Below are 16,293 nucleotides of genomic sequence, written 5' to 3'. Positions count from 1 at the left end.
AGAAATGCTATTTCTGTTTAACATGAACATAAACAGTGTGCACTTTGACCAAAAATTCTTGCAATAACAAAACCACTGTAAAAACTAAATGCAGGCCACAGCTCAACGTGGAACAACCTAATTTATTTAAAAATTAAAAAATGAACTATTTATCTCTGCTCTTGACGCAAACTGAACATGACAACGCAAACTATACATCTTCACTGGTAAAAAAAAGGCAGCTATATTTCTATGGCAATTGTAACAAGAAATGCATTCCTTTGTTAAAAAGTAATATAAGGACTCCTTGGCCTATGCAAAAAAACTGGTTTCCTTAATTTCCAACAGACAATGATCCAAAAACGCATACCACATAAAATGAGTTAGTCTTCATGGGCACACAATAAAACATATAACATGACAAATATTATAAATTACTCTATCCTCCATTTGTATGTAGTAAAATGAAGTACAGCTTCATTCACATATACATTTAACACCAGATACTTAAACCACAACAAAAATGTGCACTTTTAAAAATGTATTTTACTGCGTAAGCCTACCTTTACTATCTTAGTAAGTGTATCTCATCTCTTGTTATTATAACTCTGTCTCAGAGTTTGATATGTGCTCTTCTTGTTGGCTCTATGCCTCATAAATCCTTAACACTCCTATATGGAGTTTACATCACGTAACCTTTCCGTCCCTTGCGGGCCCGTGAAAACGAGGTATCTATTTCTATTCTTGATAATCCCCATAAGTGCAGTTACTCTTTATATATGACATGCATTAGTTACCGTAATAGCATTTCTGATTATTGTATCTGCTTAGATTCACATGCTGGGTATATAGTCCGACATCTAGTGGTAACCGCACTGTATTGCATCTTGTCTTTCGAGAATCGAAAGGTGACGTCGACATGGACGTGCCTGTAACAGTATCCCTAACGTGATGTGTAGTGTACCCAAAATACCTCACGTGTCGAGGTCCCTCTGATTGTATTTTTTCTGCCGTGAGGGAGCCTTAGGACTATCGTGAGTTCAGAAAGAGAGAAGAAGAAGTAAGCAGATACAATTAACAGAAATGCTATTACGGTAAGTAATGCATGTCTTCTGATGCTTGTTAATCTGCTTAGAATCACATGCTGTACATAGACTAGCAAGCAGTACCCAGAATTGGTGGTGGGATGTGAGAAGGAACAGAAGTGAAAGGTGTCTTAGTACTGCTTGTCCCAACTGAGAATCAGACCTAGAGTGAGTGTCTAGGCAATAGTGTTTTGTAAAGGTGTCTACAGAACTCCAGGTTGCTGCCTTGCAAATGGACTTGAGAGGGAAATTTGCAATGAACGCTGTGGAAGCCCCAGTGCCCCGAGTAGAGTGTGCCCTTGGCTTGAATGCCAGATCTCTCTTGGCAAAAGTGTAACAGAGTGTGATGCAATTGAAAATCCACCTAGCGATGGCTAATTTAGGGACAGGATCCCCTTCTCTACCAGCTGCCACTGAAACTAAAAACTTGTTAGTTTTCCTCAATGGTTTAGTTCTTTCCAGGTAGTACATGACTGCCCTGTGCACATTCAGTGTGTGCAGGGTTCTTTCTGCAACGTAAGTGGGGATCTGGAAGAACGTAGATATTTCGATTGACTGGTTCACATGGAACTTAGAAATAAATGTGGGCGCAAACAGAGGGTGAGTGCGCAGAACCACCTTCTCTCTGTGAATTGTGACAAAAGGTTCTAGAATAGAAAGGGCCTGCAGTTCACTGACTCTCCTTCTCGAAGTGACTGCCACTAGGAAGGCGGTCTTGTAAGAAAGAGCTTTGAGACTTGCTTTATGCATGGGTTCAAAGGGAGACCACATAAGTCTGGTTAATACCACAATTAGGTCCCATCCGGAAGCCGGGTTAGAAATGGGGGGATTAATTCTCTTAAGCCCTTCCATGAAAGCTTTAATAACTGGGACCTTCCACCACAACACTTAACATTGGGACGTGGTATAGGCTGAGAGTGCAGCTAAGTGAACCTTCAGGGAATTAAAAAACAGACTTTAGTCTAGTAGGTGAGTCAGGTATAACACAATAGGAGTAGGAGAGCAGTCAACTGGATTGATGCTCTTGGAATTACACCAGATGACGTAGCATTTCCATTTAATGGAGTAGCAATGTCTTGTGTTAGGTTTTCTTGCTTACCTCTAAGTACATCCATGCATCTCTGAGGGAGTTATAGATGCCCTAACTCTATGACCTCATGAGCCAGGCTGCTTAGTTCAGAGTCTGCTGGTATGTGTGAAGAGTCTCCCCCTTGTCCTTAGACAGCATGTTGTATGGGCAAGGTAGTTTCATCCGAGGAGAGAGTGACATCTCTATCAGATGGGAGAACTAGGGTTGGCGGGCCACCAATATCATGGTGACTGGTTCCTGGTGCAACTTGTGCATAATCCTGTTGAGTAGGGGAGTCGAGAGAACAACGTAAACAAATTTCCTGGACCATTTGGATTGGTTCTGAGGGTACCTGGAGGCATAATCTGGGCATTGTGAGTTCTCCAGAGTTGCGAACAAGTCGATCGCTGGGAAGCCCCATTCTGCAAAAACATTGGAGACGATGTCTTCGTGTAGTCGCCATTCGTACTCTAAGGGCAACGGGAAGTCTCTGCTGAGCACATCTGCCAGAAAATTGAGTTCTACTGGAACGTGTTGAGACAATAGAAGCATCTTGTGTTTGAGAGCCCATTTCCAAATGTTCTGTTACAAATTGAACAGTGAGGATCAGTACTGTTTTTCCCTGCAACTGTGTCTGAAAGGCCTTCAGTGCTTTGAATACCACTAACAGCTTTAACAGGTTTATGTGGTTGAATGCTACTGCTGGGGACCAAATGCTGTGCACCGTCTGTTGAAGGAGGTGGGCTCCCCACTCCGTGAGAGATGCGTCCGTCGTGAGAGTGGCTTCTACTGCGGGGGTGGTGAAGGTTTTCCCCTTCAAGACGTTTTCCTTCGACCACCACTGCAGACAGAGAACGAGGGCTGCCGAGACAACCACTAGATCGTCCCATTGTCCGCTGGCCTGACACCACTGGCTGTTGAGCCACTCTTGAATGGGGTGCATGCGCAAACGTTCGTGAGGGACCAGGTAAATGCAGGATATCATCATCCCTAACAGTTGCGTGGCCTTGCATACCGTCACCTCTCAACTGGCTACAAACTGAGGGATTTGAAACATCATGTTTTAAACCCTCTCGTTGGAGGGGAAGACAAGGGCATCTTCTGTCCGAATTAGAGCCCCCAGAAACTGCTTGACTTGGCTGGGGTCAATGCTGGATTTCTTCTCGTTTATGGAGAATACCAGCCTGAATAAGAGGTCTATTGTCTTTTGAGTGTTCGACAGGCATGTTCCGTAGGAGTCCCTTGTTATGAGCAGTCGTTGAGGTAAGGTTATACTGGGATGGATTGCCTGCGCAGGTGTGCTGATGCAACCGGCAGTACCTTTGTAAATACCCTTGGGCTGAGGCAATGCTGAAGGGAAGGACTTTGAACTGATAGTGTTTGTCCTCTATCACGAACCTTAGGTATTTACTGTGTGCTGGCAACACTGAAATATGAAAGTATGCATCTTTCATGTCCAATGTTGCCATGTAACCCCCCTGCGTTAGCAAAGGAATTACCTCTTGCAATTTTACCATTCAAAACTTTTGTGGTTTGACAAATTTGTTTGCTGGGCGCAAGTCTAGCACAGGGCATATGGTGAGATCCCTTTTGGGTACAAGGAAGTACACTGAATCAATACCATTGTTTACCTGTAGAACGAGGACGACTTTGGTTGTGCCCTTTTCCTGCAGGATCTCGACCTCTTGCAGCAGGATCTTCAGGTGTTCTGGTGTTAGGCGCCTGGATCTTGGAGGTCTGTATCAAGGTGGTCGGCTGAACTCTATGCAATAACCGTGGGTGACTGTCTTGAGCATCCACTGGTCTGTGGTAATTCCCTCCCATGCGTGCAGGAATGATGTTATACGTCCCTCGACCGGGGAGGCATGGGAGGGAACCTGGATCTAAAAGTAATTTCTGACTGCAGGCCAGGGAGCCTCTGGGAGTGGCGTTGCAACCCCTTCCTTTCCCACAGCGTTGTCCTCTGGGTGGATATGGGTTTGAGGAGGTAGACCCCTGTTCTGAGGACCAATTGTTGCACGAGCCATATTGGTTGTGTGGGGATTGGGAATAGGATTGTCCACGAAAGGAGCAGCGAGAACTTCCTCCCTCTCTGTTGAAAGGGTCTTTGAGGGATCTGATTCAAAGTCTAAGGTCTCGTGTTCCTTCTTGGCCGTTTCCAGTGCCTCATCAATCGCCTTGCCAAATAGGTTTGAGTCTTCCATCGGTTTGTTGATTAACCACGCCTGTGTCTATGGTTTGAAACCCAAGTTTTTCAACCAGCCGTGGCGCTTAAAAAGGGTACCCTGAGCCAAGGTTCTCCCTGCCGTCTCAGCAGCATCCAAAGTGTTCTTAAGGATGTTGTGGTTCACCTGCTTACCCCTGATACGATTGTAAGCAGACGAGAATGCACTGGATCAGGGACCTCCTGTAGGCCCTCCTGCTGCAGGTTCCATTGGACATCAGAAAAACTGGCCAACAGTATGGTGTTCGCTATGTGGGTAGAATATGCTGCCACAGTAGTGATTCTCTTTCCAAGGGCATACAACTTTTTACATTCTTTGTCCGGCGGTGCCTCGCCTTTGGACAAGGGGACCCCTGCACTCTTCCTTGTCGTCATAACCACAAGAGAATCCGTGGTGGCATGACCCCTAATATAGAGGGGGTCAGAAGATGAGGGGTGAAAAAGCTTTTCCACACAAGGGTTCACAGCCCTGGTCTGAGATGGTGTTAATAAGGAAGTGGCGATACGCCTCTTGATGGAATTAAGGAGGCTTTTCCTTTAATATGTCCATCCCAAAATCTGAATCTAACACCACATCCTGCGTGGCTATTTGGTCATCTACAGGTGATGCCTGACGCAGAGATGGGGATGAGGGGGGTCCATACATACAGGGTCTGGGTCACGGGTAGGGGACAGCCAAGGCGTGTCATCCACCTGCTGTTCATCCGCCCAATCCTGGGTCTGATCAGTGGTATCCTCAAAGGTATCATCCTCCTGCAAATAAGGGTCAAGAGGCTCTTCTTGCTCTGTAAGGTCAAAGGCCTCCTCATGAAGAGGGCAAGATGTCTTCTGAAACTTGGTCACTGCAGGATAAAGGTCGTCTTTACTAGGCCTTTTTTGTGGACTTCTCAGAGAAGTCCACAAATTTAGCCAATCTGTCCATACAACCTTCAAATCTTTCTCTGGTCCATGGAGATGAGCCAGAGGGATGCCGAGGGGGAAAGGGCTCCTCCTGGGGATCCCCTTGTCTAGAAAGCCAATATTTGTCAAGGAGAGTTTTAGATAAGGACTGGGGACTCTCAGAATAATCCATCCGCCCTTCCGGGCATTTAGACGTGTCTTTAGACCTGGCTTTCTGTTTACTGGCCCCTGAAAAAATCTAAGCGAGCCTCTCGCTGATATTCGGCATTACTGGGAGGGCTTTAGGCTGTTTAGACAGTTGTGCTATAGACTTCGACGCATCCGGAGCTTTAGGCATCGGCCCGCTCTTAGGAGGCATCTCGACGGCCTTGTGAGATTTAGTGCTGGCGCCCTTACTCGTTAAATGCCCGGACGCATGCCGCTGACGCGGTTGTAGGGAGGGCTGCCGATCACACAAATCAGCGGGTACCGTCGAGGAACTCGACGTACCCGTTGGCGTCTTGGTGCGCTTCGACTGATCTGCCGAGGTGGTACCGGGGGTTGTGTGTTTGGACTTAAGGGTATCATGTGCGTCCCTGTCACCGGGATGTACATTTCCCATAGTTGGACTAACATCATGCCTGGTGGGGCCGTGGACGGACGTCGATCCGATGTGAGGTCTATGGCAGCCGGATCATAGCAATGGCCATTGCTTAGCTCCTCATCACATTTGGTGGCGGCGGGGGAGCTATGCTCGGCCTGCAACATGGCGTAGGCCACCCACCTCTTCACTCGACGCTCCTTGATCATCTTAGGATGTAGAAGTTGGCAGTACTTACAGGATGCATCGTCGCGATTGAGGGGAAGACACTTATTGCACCGACGGTGCTTGTCTTTCCAGGGGTATTTTCCCTTACAGGAAAGGCAAAATTTAAATGGTGTCCTGTCCATAGCTCAGGTGGGAAAGCGATGGCAAAACCAAAAGGGCAGAGAGGGGGGAGAAGGAAAGACATTCTTGAAAAGAATAGAAACCCCCAGATCCCACTCTCCCTACTGAGGGACCTCAACGCATAAGGGATTTTGGGTACACTACACGTCACGTTAGGGATAGTGTTACAGGCACGCCCATGTTGACATCCCCTTTCGATCCTCGAAAGACTAGATGCAATACTCCGCAGTTACCACTAGATGTCGGACTATATGCACACCATGCAATTCTAAGCAGATTAACAAGCATCAGAAATGTATAATTATAATCTAAACACAATACAATCTTCTTTGTTTGCTGTTCTGCACAATCCAATACGTTAACAAAAATCTGACTACTACGTTGTCAAGCATTCTCCTTCTCGAGGTTCTCCGTGCGCTCCGCCAAAGACCTAATGTCTTGCCGTAGCAGATTCACATCCTCTTGCACTGCCCCAACCTGGAGCTCCAGCGCTGTTTTTAGTTCTGTCCCCGCCAGTTCGAGCTTGGTCTCCCAAGCCGCCTTCAGTTCGGCGATCGCCTCAAGGACCTCCTGATTCGCACCCATGGTGGCACTGCTCCCAGCTTGGGCTTTGTCTTTGTTCCTGGCTCCTTCTGGGCCGGGTGGCGTCTTAGTGTATTCCTCTAATGTGGGTTGCTTACTCTTCAATCTTAGGGGTTTATTCGACATGGCGCTGTGTCTATGAGTAGCGGATTAGCCCCGTCACCCGCGGTCTTCAGTCCCAGCAAGAGTGAGTTCTTGCTATCCTCAAAGGGCCGATGATATCTGCTGGTTCCTTCGATCGTCCACGCTGCGCTCCGGGCACTCCACCAGCGTTTCTCCCCTTGCTTTTCTTCCACCTCAGCCACCCGGACTGTGCAATGTGATGATTATTTCGTATCCCTAGTGATCGTCCTCTGAAGTTGTCGAACGGAGACAGCTCCTCCGTCTCAGGGGTGCGCCCCTCGGGATCTCTTTGTTCTCGTCCGCGGCCATTTTGATGTCCCTTCTGCGGCCGGCCTCTCAGTACAAAGTAACAATACGACCGTTCCTCCGCTGTAAATTTGCAGTCAGCTTGCTCATGCTCTGCTCTGTGCCTTCCCACACCTGCACATACTTTTTGGGCTGCCGCTGATCAGAAAAATATGCGTTTCTTGGTCGGATCAAGTTGTCGGATCGCAGAGCTCACAGGGTTTCCAGCCTATTCCATGGCTGCCAAGCCACGCCCCCTTCCCTAAAATGTATTTGTCTTAAATAAGGGCAGCCTAGCTGCCTCAATAGACAATACTCCTGATTTTTACAATGTTAGACAGTTGAGAGGGGTATTGGCCCCAACTACCATATTTACCAGTCTAATCAAAAGGCAGGGGAGAGGCCACTCCTCTACAGACCAAGGGAAAGAGCCCCCCATCCCCGATACATAGGAACTATGTTTTGTGATAAGAAGGTCTACAGTCAAGTCTCGCAGAAATAGTGAACCAGACTTACTACGTTTGTGAACTGAAGAGAAGAACAAGGGAAAGAGACTCCCTCTTGATACTTGCCAATCCCGCACTCCAACAATGCCTCTCCAACACTGCCCCTGAATACCTATCTCAAAAATTCTCCATGGCTCATTCCTCAAGACCTACCAGCACTACCTACTCTCACCAACTCTCCATACCCCACTTCAAGCGCACTGGAGCAGGGGGCTTGAGCTTCCCAGTCACAGCTGCAAAAAACTGGAGCAATCTACTACTATCCTTGAGATCGGAAAAATCTGTCTGAGCCTTCCGGAAACAACTAATGACTCTCGTCTTCTCTGACCATAACAACTCTTTAAAGCCGAAAATTCTTTATGGATTCACCAACAATATCTTTCCCTCTGCTTTTTTACTGTAATATGCAACCAATTGTATTCATATGTAACTAGCTCCTTGATGCCCTTGGGCTTAGCGTGCTTAACAAATGTCAAAATAAATACATTCATACATAGCAGAAAAGATAGGATAGAGGTGAGAGTGGACGCCTGACTCGTCGAGAGTGAGATGCGTGCGCACTTTACCAAGCGAATATCGTTTTTAAATGTAACTGTTTTATAAAGTACTCTCTCGTCACACAAGGTGGAGACAGCAGTTCCCAGTTGTTGAGGAGCTGACATTAGAACATTGAAGTTTTTAGGCTTGGATGGTAGTGGTTTCTGGGGAAGATTTCAGATTACGAGCACTGTAAACTGAAGTTCAAAAAGTTAGTGCTGTATGAATGTATGCATAGGGAATTCTAGAGCACCAATTAACCTAATCCTAGAGTTGGCAAGCAATAAAGCGCGGTATAAGAAAGAAAAGGTAACACTTCATTTGCTTTGGTAAAAAGGAACTGTTCTGGGATCAGATGACACTTGCAAAACATATGTACAGTGCAGGCCGGAATATGGTAGGTTTTCCTGACACACAGAACTGGGTAGGCACAAGCAGTAGCAGAGAAACATTTCCTCACCCAAATAACAGGTACTGCATAGGCAGCACTGGGGCAAACCTCCCTTATACAATGAACATGGCACAGCACTTCTGACTGCTCACACATGCACAAGGTACAGCATAAGAAAATGTAAGAGCTTTGCTGTACAAGACTCAACAAAGAAACGGTTGCACAAAGAGGTAATAAAAATGCAACCCATCGTAAACACCTTACGGAACCATAACGATCAATACACACATACTTTCAGAGAATACGTTTTACAGCTTTTGCAGATCCAGAATCCCCTTTGAATATAATATTTTGTGAGTTTATATTGTGTCTACACCCAAGATCTCCAACCAACAGATCGCTTGAGGCTTCCCAGTAGCTTCTTACATCAGACACAGTGTGTGTTTATTCTGGGGTCTGGAGTCCCTGGGCTTCCTCCTCTGCCCCTCCCTCGCCACTTGCTGCAAAGCAAACAGTCAAAAGATGTATGCAAAGTGAGAAGAGGGGGCTGCATCTGGGCTTGAAGAACGTGAGACAGTGTCTCAGCAAGGGGGTAACTATTAATAACAAAAGTGAACAGGAATTGTGTGTTGTGGCCATTGTCACCAAGAGGTGCAAATGATGTCCGATTAGAATTGGCAGGGCAAATCGGCATGCCACGTGAAACAAATATGGGGCTGTGATAGTTTCCATCTCACTGTGTTTCTTTATATTTATTTTGGTTAGCATTACTTAGCATGCTGGTAAATGTAACTTTAAATCGGAATGGGGAAAATAAAGCTACAGCTTTTTTGGTGTGTGTGTATGTGTGTGTATGTGTGTAAAAGAATTCATATGAGTTCCAGTTCGCAAGAAAAAAAGGTACATCTAGGCTATGTGTTGCTGTAAAATTGTGAATTATTTTTACACACAAATCATGAACATTTTCCCAAAGGAAGCTGTTGGTGATCCTAAACAGTAGATGAACAAAATTCTGCAATGCAAACGCTGTTAGAGGCATCCTTCAAAGCTACTAATTATTTGATGAAAACCAAGTGTACTTTAAAGATGGTTGTGAAGGGTGAGGAGACTCCTGGAGGCTGAGTCTGTTGTAAGAGGTTTTAAAAACTGTCCTAAATGTACGTTTGACTGGTCAGTTGTGTGGTTAGGTGCAAACACTATGGCATGGATGGTATCAGCCAACGTGATTGTCTACCTCAGCAAATATGCCCTTTTCAGACATCAACTCCCTGTAATCAAAGCTTTGATCACCATCTGACAGCATATGACTGCTGAAAATATGCCCTTTTCAGACATGAACTCCCTGTAATCAAAGCTTTGGTCACCATCTGACAGCATATGACTGCTGATGTTGTTTCAAGCTAAACCCCAGATTACTGAGCACTGGTGAATAGCATGCATTGTCAGCCTTCACATTGAAATTCTCAGTAGGTTTCCTACAGTCTGCCATGTTAAGAGACCGCTACTTAAGAAAAAAAGATGTTTTTGAAGTTATTAATATAATGGGAAATGCATGTGTTATTCCTTTTTCATATAAAGAGCAAATACACTGCTAAAAAGAAATCTTGGTACAAATTCCCACCACACCAGTAACTCTCGCCAATACGTCCTGCCTACGTCCTGCCCATTGGCCAATAAGTACACGTAGCTCTTGCTAAATTAAAGGTTGGGGACCCTTTGTATAAAGCGTCAATTTTATACAAAATCAACAACTCAGCAATTTCAAATATACAATGAACAATTGCTCTTTATAACCAGCATTTATTTTTGATCGCCTTATTTCGGATGTTCCCTATTGGCAACATCATATTTATTGTGATGCTATATTTAACACTAATACGGCAGCCAAAATTGGGACTGTATCAAGACCTGTACCACTCCAGTCTTATTGAAACTACTGATTAAATATATTTCACAATGTCTAAGTAATATATTCACAATTCTCTAACTCCTGTCAAAATAAATTGCAGAACAAAGCACACAGTTACAATCATTTACATAATATAATTATATAATAAGAATTGAAAGTCAGGCATACTCGTTTTACACCAATATTGGCACCTATTTTAAACCATCTATCACTTGAGCACCAACCATCATTTGAGCACCAGGTCTCAGGTTTAGTCAAATGACTTTGTATACCTTAAGTACTCTTTGGTAACGAACATTGCTGTATCAACCATGTCCACGTAAGATAGTATCTGAATATTTGACTATAAATATTTTGTGACATTTTCCACAAGCTCCTTTAAATATTTTGGAAACGTTTACTAACCCAAATATTGTGTTTGTAGAGAAAAAGTGGGTAATCTGCCTTTAAAGGGGGGGGGGGACCCTTCCATGTTATAAACTGAAGAAATTCGGGGGTGCCAGTTTTGATTGTTGGGCACCACAATCATGGAATGAACTGCCCTTGGCTCTAAGATCAAGTCTTTGACACTTCAAAAAATAATTGAAAACGCAACTCTTTGATTAAGGAGACGATTTCTAACTGATTGTATCAGTTTGTATGTCTGTTGTGGCTTCCTGTGCACTCTGAGGGCTCCGAAAAAAGTAACATTTTTTTAAAATATTACCAAAGAGGAAATATGCCCAGGATATAATAAAAAACGGGATTTATGTACTAGGTGGCATGCTTTCCTGATGTTTCTTCAATTCCGGGCACCCTGTTTAAAATAAAAAGATTTAAAAAAATATTTTCTGGCCTATTTGGCTCATGTACAATATAGCATGAGCCCAGTCTCAACAGGGTTCTATTATGTTTGTTATTTAGCAATTTCAGCTAATATGTATTATGTTATCAAACATTTTAAATACAAATTAGCAACCACTGGGATATATGTGCACATTTAGCTAATTCTATTTTGTGAATGATTTTCTTTTTTTGTACTAGAGTCTTGATGTTTGCTGTAGACTCCAGTGTGAAACGCTTGTTGGTTCCATTTGCTCTGGCTTGAAATGCTCAGAATAAGCAAGGGTACCAATCTAACTCCATCAAACCTTTGAAAAAGAATGAAGACCACAGAAAGTGTTTTATAACGCACATTGATTTAAAAAAACAATATTGGAAAAAGACCAAACTTACTTTTCAAACTGGAACATTAAATTGAATCTCACCATTGTGTCTACTCTGTCCTTTACATAAATCTTTTAAGGAGTGGCGTGCTGACACTCGGGCACGGTCTTAATCACCTTGAAGTAAAATGCAAAGGGCATAAATTCACCTCTACAAAAAACTGTTTTAAATTCAAATTATAGAAACAGTGCTTTATCTTCTGTGAAAGCAAGTAATGTTGACCAGGTTGGGGTAGATCTTTAACCCCTGCAGGTGCTTCCCGCTGGAACAACCTCCCTGCCCCTTTCCGTCTTGGGCCTGATCTCCTTACATTCCGGAAATTCCTCAAGACCTTCCTCTTCTCCTCCTCTTTCTCTCCTGCTCCCTTGCTAACCTCCTTTCTATTCACTCCTCCTTCTCTTTCCTAACTCGCCTCCGTTTTTGCAGACTGGTCGCCTGGTGCACCTACAGAGCCTCAAAGGGTCCAGGCTCCACAGCCAGTCTTTGCACTTGCCCCCGGGCATCTGCACTTTGCTCACCGCTACTGCACTTCTGGAATGTATTCCATAAGAAAGGTAACCTCTCTGCATTTAACCCAGGGCACTCCTTGACTGAGCGCACTTGTTCCCCTCCCCCTCCCTTTCACTTCCTGTCTGCGCACTTACATTATAGATTAGGGAACTGGATCAAGGTATGCTGTGTATGGGAGGCGCTGGGGCTGCAAGAATGTTTATAGAATTCTCTGTTCTGTCACTCACTGTCTTCTATCAAATTAGCATGTTATGGAGTTGACATATTGCACTTTGGCAAAAATATACTTCAATGTGTGGCACCAGTGCTTACAAACGTTAACTCACCATCTAGTGGATATCGTCATTGAAATATTTTTTTCGTTAAGTTTCATCGGGATGTAGAGCTCATTGTCTGTTCTCCATTTTCTGCTTTCTGTTCTCTTTCTATGTATGAATTATTTGGTGCCACAACTCTGGACTTTGGCTGTTGAACGTCTCATTTGCAATGGTAATGTTTTATTTTTCTAATATGGAATCATATTATGTTTGTTTAATGATCATCATGGGCTAACCCTAATTACACCTCCACATGTACCTTTGTGTTTTTCTTGATGAGTTTCTGGCCCTATACCTTTTGAACTATGTTTGGTGAAAACCCATTGTTTATGTACTTACCATTTGCTATATCATGCGATTTATGTTTGAAATTACTTAGTTTTGCCTTGTCGGCAGTTCTGTTTCACATCTTATCGTAAACTTTCTCAAAACCATTTAGGCTGATGACTTTGACTTCCAACTTGATTTAGACTATTGTTTCTCAGTACTGACATAGATCTGGTACTATTGTATCTGCCTTATCTCATATTTGGGTTGCGCAACGAAACAGAGGTGACACCATTTCCTTTGTTTACATTATAAATTACACTAGGCCTAGTGTGCCTGGCCTAGTACGGTAGTTTTTATGTTCATCTCCTTCTGCCCCAGAACCCCTCCCCCATTGTCCAGATAACAAAAATGGTTGCCAGTATCCGTTGGGTACTGACTGGAATCAATTCAACCAGAGGTCAATTTCTCATAGGAAAGAAAGCAGCAACTTCTGACTGATTGAGCAGAAAGCGTTTGTGATGCTGCAGGACTTCCCAATGTTAAGAATATGGCACAATCACATAGCTGGTATTTGCGCTAGAGAATCTCAGGTGGTACACAAACACTGTACGCCAAAACTTTGAAAGTTGGGAAAGGCGAAGATCACCAGTAGCATCGCTGGTCTACGGTTCTTCATCGATAATTCTGGTGTCAATGGCAAGGTGCTGAAGGAAAACCTTGCAATAGAAGATCCAGTGGTGAAGATGCTGAACCAGAACAAAAAATACCCGTTGATACTATAGAACAGGTAAGCTGTGATGTTGGAAATTGTTACTGTGCTAGTGAGGTCACAGTAAGAAATTGACTCATCTGAGTCGCAGTGATGTTGGAATCACTACATATTATCCCCACCAAAAATATTGCCGTATATATGGTCGTCTGGAACGGCCATAGGCGATATTTTTTGGGGGGATAGTTTTTGGGAGCAGGGGTTGCGGGGTGTCCTCCGCTCTTTTAAAAATAATGCAGTGGTTGCAGGGTTGTCCCACGCAGGTTCCATGCCTTAATATCGCCGCAAAAATATGGCAATATTTTTGTATGGCGATATTTTTGCAGGGATATTAACACATGGAACCGTGATGTTTACAGAGTTCTTAGGTTCTTTAATGACAGACCCCGATTGAGCTTTATTATTACCATTGTGCAGGATTTTGAGGTTCTCCAGTCTATTCATGTTTGATCCGTGCAGGGACCAGTAGCAAGGTTTATTCTGGGAGTGCACAATACTTGAGGTTTTCAACCGATCTGTGGCCACCCAGTTAGAGGAGGGTGAAGCACTCATCCGTCAGTCACCTCTCGTCTCTTGGGAAGTTTGGTGTCTGCAAACTCTGGCTGAGCTTTGCCATCAGAGTGGTCTTGGTAAGATGCAGCTGCTGGAGTTCATCATGGTCAGCCATGGTTTGACACGGTCTTCTCATGTTCAACGTTTTATCCCAGGGTTAAAACAAGTCAGAGTGCACACTCCTATATAGTACCAGAAGGAAAACTCTACTTCGAAGCAGACACGCATATCTATTAGAAAAATTTAGCGCTTTCTGTTATAAGTCAAATTGATTCTCCTTCTTTGTTTAATTTATTTATGAACATTGCTTTTCATAACATTACATTTAATTGGAAAAATGCCACTAATCTTTCGCACAATACCTGGTGGAATTCTATATGCTCCACCCATCGAATGGAACAATGTTATGCTGCTTTATTTGATTATGTACACACACATATATATATATATATACATATATATATAACAGAAAATGGAATAGGTTCATACTGTATTTGAATAATCATGATTAACTAATCTCAACTATTTTATGTTCTGTTATTTTTTTAAATGTATTTATTGTGTTTAGTTCATCAACAGAACCTTTACAAATTACAACGTAATTACAATATATAAATAGAAGATATAAACATTTCATTTACATTCAGAATTTCATTTTGATTGCTAAAACAATTTATGGATATAAGGCTTTTCTTAAAAACAGAAATTTTAAATATTTATGTAGTATTCATCAAACAAAGTTTAGACCGTAACAAGCAATAATTGTTCTTTTAACACTTTGAGAATTTTCGTTCATCTAATAACCAGTACCAATGACTTCCAAATTCCTTTATTCTTAGCAACTCAAAATGGATACAGAACATCACCAGATGTTTCAAGGACTCAACCATTTGTGGTACACAACAAAAACGACATTCACTGCTTCGGATTCCAAACTTTTCCTTATATGCAGTCCATTTAAATATACAATCATTGGTACAAAATTGATTTAATATAAAGCGCAGGTATAAACCCCTTGCAGTCAAACAAGGAAATTGGAGAATATATCTGGGTAAATCGCCCAGTTTCCTTCTAAATAAAGCGTATTCTTTATAAGCTTTATATTTGCCAACCCAATATGACTGGAGACACCAGCTCAACAGTTGGAATTTCCGCTTATTAGATGGTAAGCAAGCTATAAGATCTTATTTAGAAACAGTAGTCGCATCTAAGATTTCATCCATTTTTTTTACATACAAATTTGGATAATACAGGTAGAGATCCTGTAGCAATCATATTGTTCAGGTATTCATAAAGCAAGTTTTTTGAGGGACATAACATCTTACTGTATTTGTTCAACAACCTCCAATTTCGTTTGGCTGAAAGCGGTAAGAGTCCCAGTTCATGGCGAATTATATAATTAGGGATTGAATTTGCTAACCCCCAACACCTTTTTCCAAAGTTTTCCCTGAGCAATATCTAACAGGTCATCGATATCTAAGGTACATATATCAAAAATGGACAAAATGCATGATTAAATTTTTAACAAATAGAATTGAATAATCGAGACTATTGAAAAGGTGCAGTATTTTCGGTACATGATACACATCTGGGCAAACAAGGGCTTCAGTTTTTCCCCCAACAGCTCTTTCCACCAATTTTTTGAGTTCTGATCGGTTCATGTGTAGCCCAAATATCTTATTCCCTTAACTACCTCGAGCTCCACCATACCAATCGACCAATTAAATTTATTTTCCTCTTCCCATCAGAAAAAATTATAATCTGCAATTTTGCCTGGTTTATCTTCAAGTTAAGAGATTCAGCAAATAAATAAAAGGCATTTAATTTATTCTGCAGTCTCGAATGAGTTCTGTCGTACAACAGCAGATCATCCGCAAAACTAATACAATTTAGTATGAGTTGGGCTAGACATGCTGGATAAGTTGTTATATCCTTCCAAATGTAATCTATATCCGAAAGGTATAGATTGAATAATACCGCTGCTAAAGAACAGCCCAATTTCTGTTTGGATATGCTCTGTTAATGTACCAATTTTATTTAAACGGACCCTTTAGTAAGCTGTTGAGTGCAATACTGCAATCAAAGCTACTAAATATACTGGTATCCCACAACGAATCATTATATTCCACAGCATTTCTCTTATTACAGTGT

The 16,293-nt window shown here is 42.8% G+C and overlaps 1 protein-coding gene across 1 annotated transcript in view; it reads right to left on the bottom strand.

Moving 5' to 3' along the window:
• Nucleotides 1–16,293, bottom strand: part of MED16 (mediator complex subunit 16) — an 820,510-nt gene that overhangs the window by 656,398 nt on the left and 147,819 nt on the right. The gene's annotated exons all lie outside the window — the stretch shown is intronic.

The sequence above is a fragment of the Ambystoma mexicanum genome, chromosome 1p (genome assembly GCF_040938575.1).
Source record: "Ambystoma mexicanum isolate Mex_15411 chromosome 1p, UKY_AmexF1_1, whole genome shotgun sequence".
Classification (NCBI taxonomy): domain Eukaryota; kingdom Metazoa; phylum Chordata; class Amphibia; order Caudata; family Ambystomatidae; genus Ambystoma; species Ambystoma mexicanum.
This window is presented reverse-complemented; position numbering and strand designations above follow the sequence as displayed.